The following is a 9563-nucleotide window of genomic DNA, read 5'->3' on the forward strand; positions in this document are numbered from 1 at the left end:
CTAGAGTTCAAATGCATGCCCTGACAGGGCCAAGCAGATCTGCAAGTAACTTAGGTGTGTTTCAAAGTGAGTACCAGAAGACTGTAAAGGTCTTCTGAAAGTTAGACAGTGAGAGTGTTCTAATGTCCAACATCCAACCCCAAATCTCTAGACATTCAAAGAATACTGTTGGCATAAAATAACAATCTGTGCTTTAGAGGAAATATGAAAATCACTTATCCTTAGCCATGGCCAGAAAAGACAAATCCAAATGACCCTTAATGGCATCCATCACCATGGACCAGGCTACATGTAATTGTCACATAGGGAAAGAAAGTCACAGATCAGTTCCTGTACCAGTGACCTTGTGGGAGCCTCAGCCAAGCTATAAGGTGGGGAAGTCCCAGTCTTGCTTTGGGGTTGGTAAAGGTTGAGAAGTCTGGCAAGCTTCACCGTGCGTTCCAGCTGAGTCGTTAACAGGATACGGAGGCTGACGATAAGTGCCTATGAGGAGGTCTATAGGGAGTTGGAGATAACATTGGTTCTTGATCCACAGCATTTCATTTCTTCACAACTGTGAGATTTTAGCCATCCCAAGTCAAGCACTGGGATACGCTGTGGCTTTCCCACAGATCTCTGGTTCACAACAGGAAGATGATAAATTGCTTGTAGAATCAAAAATGAGGTTAAGAGGAATAGACCCAGTCATGGCTGATAGTAAGGCGTTCACAGGCAGGATTTTAAAGCAGTCTGTTAAAGTGTACTATAACGTTTTTTCTTGAAAATAATTATTTAACAATATATTTTGATTACACTCTCCCCTTCCCCAACTCCTCCCCAGAATCTTCCTACTTCCCCAACCACCCAAGTCCACACTCTTTCCTTTTCTCTCTCTTTATAAAACAAACAGGCACTCTTTTTTTAAAAAAAGATAAAATATGTTAAGATAAAACCAAACAAATCAGAATAGAATAAAACAAATAAACAGAGAAAAAAAGCCAAAGGAAATAGAAGGAAAATGCAGATGCAGAGATACACACATTCACACACAGAGACATCACATAAAAACTATAACTTAGGAAACATAACATATAAACAAGAGATCTGTAAGGGGGGAGAGAGAAACCATCATGAGACCAAGAAACAACAATAAAACAAAAAACCAACAAACACCCCCCCCCAATAAAAACAAAAACACCTCTAAAAATACCACTGAGTTCATTTTGTGTTGGCCATTTACTGCCTGGCATCGGCCCTGCCCTTAACTGTGGTTTCTATATCCAGTGAGACTCCAATGGGGAAAACTAAAGTTTTGTTCTTTTGCCAGTGGTTGTCCATTGGAGATAGCTTCTGAGCAGGGGTGTGGGCTTGTGTCTACTTCCCTTCTTGGTTCTAGGACCCTGTCTGGCTTAGAGCTCTGCAGGCCATGAGCATGCCGCCATAGTCTTTGTGAGTTCATGTGTGTCACTCCTGTTGTGACTAGAAGGCCTTGCTGCCCTGGGGTCTTCCATCCTCATTGGCTCTTGCAATCACTCTTACCTCTTCTGAAGAGCCCATTGTATTTCAGACTGAGTGCTTCAAGCTCTCTCTCTGCTCATGTTTCAACTGTGGGTCTCCGTATTTGCCCCTATCTATTGTAAGAGGAGGCATCTCTGATGATGGCTGGGAGAGGCACTGATCTATGAGGCTAGGAGAATGACATCAGGAGTCATTTTATTTGTATCTTCACTTAGTGGAACAGTGGTAAGTGGGTTGTGGTAAGTGGTGACGGGCTTGGTTTTCCCTTAGGTCCCCATCTACTCTTAGGTTCTTGGCTGCCTAGCAGTATCAGGCATGGGCTCCATCTCCGGGAGTGAGCCTTAAATCTAATCAGATATCGTTGCTTACTTCCATGACTTTTGTTGGACCAGCTTATCATGCAGGCTGGTCACCATTGTAGACTCAAGGATTTGTAGCTGGGTTGGTGTTTACCTTTCTCCTCTGGTAGCAGTCAGGAGTACCTTTGAGTATCATGAACACTAGTCAGTAGGGGTGAAGGCTCTAGGTAGAGCCTTACTATCACTTTGTGGACAGTGATTGATAACATTGGCAATAGTCTGGGTTGTTTGAGGCCCCTTTGGCCAACAACTCAATTAGATGTAATCTATTTCTGGCACTGGAGGCTTCAGCTCATGGTGAGAGATGTCTAGTTGGGGCTTTGTTTCCGCTGTTAGTTGGTGATTCCATTTAGATTTTTTCCTTATATGTATATATTTTAAGAGGCTTCTACTGTACCAGGTGTCCATGTAACCCCTCAACTGACCCTTAGTTTTACCTATTTCTAACTTACCCCCTCTTCCTTCTTCCTCTCCATTTGATTCTCCCATTCCAGTCTCTGTCCATCACCCTCACCTCTGTTTCTGCATAACTATATATTCCATTTCCCCTCCCCTGAGGAGTCCTTTACTTCCCCTAGTCCCTTACTCTATTACCTAACCTCTGTGGTTATATGAATTATACCTTGGTTGTCAGAAACCAAAAGCTAACATCCATACATACCATATTACTGGTCTATTGGGGTCTGGAATTCATTCAAGATATTTTTTTCTAGCCCCACTCACTGTTAAAAATATGCTTAAACATGGAATATGTTATTATAGCAGAAGGGAAAATGCAAAACATAATCAACTTGAACTATTATCCTCTTGAGAGGATAAATTTGATATCTGAGAAAAAAATGTATACTGTGAAACCAAAACAGCAGGAGAAAAGATCAATCAGCTTGAAGATGGGTCTGAAGAAAGGCTCAATAGTTAAAAGTACTTTCTATTCTTGCAAAGGACCAGAGTTTAGTCCCCAGGGTCACAAGACAGCTCAGAGCAGTCTGTAACTCTAGCTCCAGGTGATTTGGTGCCCTCTACTGGCCTCCTTGAGACTTGCACTCATGGGCGCATATACACAGTGGGATATACTCATAGACTTAAATAAAAAGTAAAAGAAAACTTTTTAAAAAGGAAACAAAATGTACCAGAGGACCATACCAAAGTGAAGACAGCTGCCTAACTAAACAAACAAGAAAACAAGAAAACAAACAAGCAAACAAGAAAACAAACAAGCAAACAAGAAAAGTGCTAAGGTGATCTTGAGGGGAAATAGGAATTGCTAACATGTGTAATTGGAATACTGGACATGAAAGGAAGGGGGACAGAGAATGAAAAACAAATATGTATGGTTTGGTAGAAAACCGAATGCTTGGCAATCTGTGTTTTAAAAAAAATAAAGACAATACATGTAATCAATACAAAGAAGGCAGCTCTGTCATTTCTTTCTTGCTCCATGTGATTTTTCATGATTCTATTAGACTACCCTCCCTGTCTCCTCACCTGACATCTGCCTTTCCATCCACTAGCTACAACTCAGCCCCTCTCACTGCAGTCTTTCAGGATCACATACTCTGCTCCTTCTTACGAATGTCTGAAGTAAACTTGGCTTTTTGTCTCCTTTATATGTCTTTCTTTCTGGCTTCATAGCCCTAAAATGTGGCTGTAGCAGCCAGTCATGGTAGCACACACCTTTAATGGTGGCACAATTCTCGAAGTCATTACGTAGAGGCAGGTGGATATCTGTAAATTCGAAGTCAGCTTGATCTACATAGCACATTTCAGGAGAGCCAGGTCCATATAATAGAGAGATTCTGTCCCAAAGAATGTAAAAATGTACAATTTTAAAAGTAAATAAATGATCAAATATGCCTATGGGCTGGTGACATAACAGGTAAAGATGTTAGCTGGCAAATTTGATGACCTATATTCAATCCCTGGGCCCAATATGGAAGGAGAGAACTGGTTCCCGAAAGTTGTCTTCTGATCTCTCCATGCACATTATGGTATTTGTGTGCCCAACACACACACACACACACACACACACACACACACATGAATAAACATAGTAAATATAGTTAGGTTGGGCTACTATGTTTATACATTTCTGTTTAGTATCTGTATTTCACCTTTCCTTCCTCGCCAACAGGGGAGCAGATCATTGCCTCAAGACTGAACCTGAACACCACTCAACCAGAACACCACTCAACCAGAAGCCTCATGTCGGATGGTTGCTGAGCTCTGCACCCGAGGCCACTGTCCCCACTGTGGAGCTGCCCAGTGTGAGGTGCTCCCCAGAGCGTCTGGTGACCTCTTTCTTCAGTGCAGCTCTTTAGTCTTCCCAGCAGTCACCTCACCTTAACAACTGGGGACAAACCGAAGGTGAGATGAGGTAAGGTTTGGGTCTCAATAGACCCCAGGTCCTGAGGAATTCCACCTGTTGTGAGTGATGGAACAGAGGGGATTTCTCTTCTGAGATGACCTTCATCCTAGAAGGATACTTACAGGGATCTGTACAGGACTCTGTGGCAAACAAAACACCCAGCTCTCTCTGTGTGAGACGAAGAGGCCTTGGAACAGTCCTGATGGGCACTGAGACTAAACAGGCATTGTGGGGATGTGGAATCAGAGTTGGGGGTCCAAGAATTGCCTCACAAAACACATGAACACCCATCTCAGTAAGACCGAATAGTTTATGGAACAAACACCTCAGGCCTGAGGTCTACTAGGGCCATGGTCCAGGTTTGGGAACTGAACCATGGCCCTGACTTAAGATCCTACAGGGTTTTTAAGCCCCAAATCCACAAACATCTGTGCCAAGTTATTTTGTCAGTCAGGATTTAGGGCTAGAAAATTTCCTTAGGAACACGTCTTTGTGTACATCTATCCTGCTTCTGTGGGTGGGGGATTCAACTGTGGCAAGGGACTTGCTTTGTTTAATATTCATGTCCTAACTTGTCTACCCGTATGGGACTTGCCTAATATTTATGTCTTAACTTTGCCAATGAGGATGTCAGTTACCTACATACACGTCTCTTTCAAGTAGGATGTCAGTTTCTAGGGAGGCCTTGGGAACTTAAACTTTACTCAACCACTACCCAAAAGGGAAGTCTTATTCCAAATAGTTACTTATATTGGTGCAGGTGTCTCTCTTATGTTGGGGTCTATTCCAGGGGCAGCTTATACCATAAAAGCTTATACATGGGTGCAAGAATTGCTGTTGGATGGTTGGTTCCAGTCCAAGCTTATTGTGAGTTGTGGGGCCATGGACTAAGACAAGAAACTTTGTAAAGCTGAGTAGGTTTGGAAGCCCCAGCACCTCTTACATGAGGATAGTAGGCACTGCACCCACCTCTGGCCAGATTCCTGGCCTGGAACATGTGACCACAGCTCCCCACATAAAGTATGCGACTAGTAGTCACATTGCACAGAACAGAGTTTTCCATGCTAATGAGGTATCTAGATGGGCCCTGAGAGTTTGGTCAATAAAATTCCCTTCCCGAACATTCCTTCCTGCAAAAGGTATTTAATCTCTGGTATACCCTGCAGAAGTGGCATGCACCCATTTTTCATGGATCAATGAACAGTATGGATAAGCATGGACTGTCTTCTTTTATCAAGAACCACTGTTGGGGCCATGGAGGAAGCCTTTGTCTACAGGATAGTCGCCTAAGTTTCTTGCAGAAGGCCCCTCCATGTCCCTGGACAGTTGCACTGCTAAGATAAGCCAGAGTTCCCCCTCCCGAGCCCTGGGCTCGCTCATCTTTGAAGGCCCATGAGCCCCCTCTGTTCCCAAATCATCTATTCGGTTTTCAGTGGTGTATGAATGCCAGGGAGTTTGGGAACCTGTGACTCTTCGGACTCATCCTGTGCCGTTTCTCACTTGGACTGAGGTCCCCACCCCTCAGGCTCTGTTTTCCCATCCTCTGAGCAGTGTATAGTGCTTCCCAAGAGCCCAGCACCCGATGGTGATGGCAGCATAGGGTAAATGCAGCCTGGCCTTCCCCACTTCATCTGTCCAGTGGAGTTCCCATACCCCAGTGACAAGGTGGAATGTGAAACCACAGTGGGTGTTTTAGTCAGGGTTTCTATTCCTGCACAAACATCATGACCAAGAAGCAAGTTGGGGAGGAAAGGGTTTATTCAGCTTACATTTCCACATTGTTGTTCATCGCCAAAGGAAGTCAGGACTGGAACTCACACAGGGCAGGAACTCAAAGGCAGGAGCTGATGCAGAGACCATGGAGGAATGTTACTTAATGGCTTGCTTCCCTTGGCTTGCTCAGCCTGCTTTCTTAGAGAACCCAAGACTACCAGCCCAGGGATGGCACCACCCACAAGGGACCCTCGTACCCTTGATCCCTAATTGAGAAAATGCCTTACAGCTGGATCTCATGGAAGCATTTCCTCAAGGGAGGCTCCTTTCTCTGTGATAACTCCAGCTGTATCAAGTTGACACAAAACCAGTCAGTAGAGTGGGCAACTAAACAAAACATTTCTACTGACTTCTATTGGGATTGGTTTCCAAAGTCAGAACATAACAGAATATGTGATCAATCTTGGTATTAGAAAGTTTCCTGGTAACAGCAGAAACATAAGAAAGTTTCCTTATAATGGCAGCCTAGCCAGGTAATTGTCACCTGGGCCTTTACATTTTACCTAGGTCCTAACAATCAGCATGCCACCTGATCCCCCTTTCAGGTCCCTGCCTAGTGGACACTAGATCCCCACCTCTCAGAAAGCACTGACTTAATCATAGGACTTGCTGAGCACCCCAAACCAAACAGATGCTCCCCCTATGAGTTCAGCTTCACCCTATGTGACTCTGGTGCATCCCCATCACCTTCAGCCTCTTCACAGCCCTGGAGACACTCTTGTGGGTGTCATCCAGGATGTCACACTCCCTGGATGGGATCCTGGAGCAGGAGGAAGGATGCTAACTATGAAACTGGCGGTTTTCCAATAACATTGACAGTTCCCTCACTGGCCTGGTACTAGTGTTTACTCCATTGCTGTGACTAGTGTTCAGTGGCTATGGAATATGATATCAGAGGACTGTAAACCCAAAACAATCCCAAAACTTAAGACCGTATCTAAGGTGGTAGAGTACTTACTTACTTAATGCGAGCAAGGCACTGGGTTCAAGCCCTAGAACTGCCAAAGATTAAATATACAAATAAAAGTTAACCAAATGAAGCTAAATAGTCAGGTACATAAGTGAGAAAAATATTTCTGCCTTGACTCAAGGTCCAGGCACAGGGTCCACCTTTGACCTCTAGAACTAGGATTCTCCTGTTGTTTCTCTCAGGTCCCATAAGTAGGGAACCTGTTGCCTATACATAGCTTTTCTGTTGGAGCAGGCTCTTCCAGAAGTCAAATCCCTAAATGGAGAAGGGCTACAGACAAGACTGGCTACCACTGTCCTTCACAAACTAGCCAGGCCTGTTGTTCTTCCAGACATGTCTTCCAGACATGTCCCCAAATACCTACCTCTGCCAGAAATACAAGCAAACACAGTGCCTCTTAGTCTAGTTTGGTGATCCCAGCTGACCTCTACAAAACATGTCTCCCCTCTTCTCTCCCCTCATGAGAATCATTGCACAAGCTGGATCTGCTTTCCCTGGCCAGACTGAAGCTCTTTGTCCTTCACATTCCACCAGCCCATATTGAAGGACATTTCCGCTCTGAATGGCTCACTCAAACCTCACCCCTCCCCCAGCCTAAAACCTAACAGTTTCTGCCCATGGAGCCCTGTGACCATGGATCTCTGTGACCATGCGCTTCTGTGATTTCCTCAAGGCAGAGGGCTCAGCCTAGGGTGGTGATGGACTTACTATGTTCCGGAGAGCTTTCCCAGGCTAGACCCACCATGTTGACTCACTGGGGTTAATCTGGACACACTCTGCTGTCATTCTGTAATTGGCATAAATGAAGGGGTTCTCTGTAGATTCTTGTCCCCTTTCTTTGGGTATCAGACTACTGAAGCAGTGGACCCCAAGACATTACCATGGCCCAGGAGAGAAGGAAAAGGCTGAAGCCTGGTGCCAGCTGGAGGAGGCTGGAGAGATTGACAGTTCTGAAAACCTATCAGAAAACCACCTCAGAGGACAGACTGGAACCTGGACAATGGCTGATCAGTGATAGGCAGGGTCATACCTTTACTGCAGCTGTTTAGTTATATATATGTGTATATATATACATGTATATGTATATATGTATATATATGTATATGTATATGTATATATATATATCTTGCCCTAGATTTAAGCCAGAGCCTCCTGTCAGGACCCCAAAGACAGACTTTGGGAGGGCTCCTTTCTTTTTTTTTTTTTTTGAGACAGGGTTTCTCTGTGTAGCCCTGGCTGTCCTGGAACTCACTTTGTAGACCAGGCTGGCCTCGAACTCAGAAATCCGCCTGCCTCTGCCTCCCGAGTGCTGGGATTAAAGGCGTGCGCCACCACCGCCCGGCTGAGGGCTCCTTTCTTTATCTATCTATCTATCTATCTATCTATCTATCTATCTATCTATCTATCATTTATTTATTTATTTATTTATTTATTATATGTAAGTACACTGTAGCTGTCCTCAGATACTCCAGAAGAGGGCATCAGATTTCGTTACGGATGGTTGTGAGCCACCATGTGGTTGCTGGGTTTGAACTCAGGACCTTCGGAAGAGTAGTTGGTGCTCTTAACCACTGAGCCATCTTGCCAGCCCCCATTGGGAGGGTTCTTAATCTCCTTGTCGCTCTTCCTAATATGGCCATATTGAGTGAATCTCTCTCTTTTTTTCCTGCTTTTCATCATTGCTTATTTAACTGGCAGACTGAGGATGGGTGGCCTAGCCTACCTTCTTACCCAGTTCATGGAGGTTCATAAACTGCCTCACGGTTTTAGACACAATTAGGAAACAGATTGGTAAAGGAGAGCAGGTTAGTTCCGGTTTGTCTGAATCGGGGAGAGAGACTCCCCACTTCTCTCAGTCCTCTCAGAAGCAGAGTTACGATTTTGTACAAGACAATGAATCGGAAGCCGGGGCATTAATTCAGCTGACTGTTGATGTATAAGCCCCACCCCACCCCACCCCCTCCCCAGCTGGTGCTATTGGCTCAGCCTTTCTCTGGGTTGCCTAGAGAAGTCGCAATTCCTTGCATTACAGTGTACTATTGTTTTAGCGTGGTAACCCTCCAGAGGGACACCACAGGTCTCCCTTCCTCGCAGGTCCACACTTATACTGCCACTGTTCACCTAATTACTTTCTGCCTGTGGTAATTTTACTTTTTTTCTATATATAATTATGTTTTTTTCTCTTTAATTGATTTTATTTCTTTCTTTTAGGTTTTACTACCTTTGTTGGAGGGGAGTGATTGGGGCTCATCACCGCATGCACACGCAAGTCAGGGAGAAGTATTGATGGTGCATAGCCATATGTAATGTCAGCTCAGGGGAATCCAGTGCCTCTGCCTCCACAGACAGCTGTACTCACATGCTCATTCCCACATGAGACACACATAGAATTTTTAGAAGTAATAAAAATAAATATTTTAAAAGCGCTTGATAAGTGTTCAAGAGGAATATTGGGGATTATTGGGGAATACTAGGGGGAGATAGCAGAAGAGTTACTAAGGCTCTGGACAGAGAGAGAGCAACATGTCTGGGGATATGAGGACTGACAGAATTCAGGCCCGAGCACTAGAGAGACGACATGGCAGAGGGCAGGGCTCTG

The sequence above is a fragment of the Mus caroli genome, chromosome 12, assembly GCF_900094665.2.
Source record: "Mus caroli chromosome 12, CAROLI_EIJ_v1.1, whole genome shotgun sequence".
In the NCBI taxonomy this organism is placed as follows: Eukaryota; Metazoa; Chordata; class Mammalia; order Rodentia; family Muridae; genus Mus; species Mus caroli.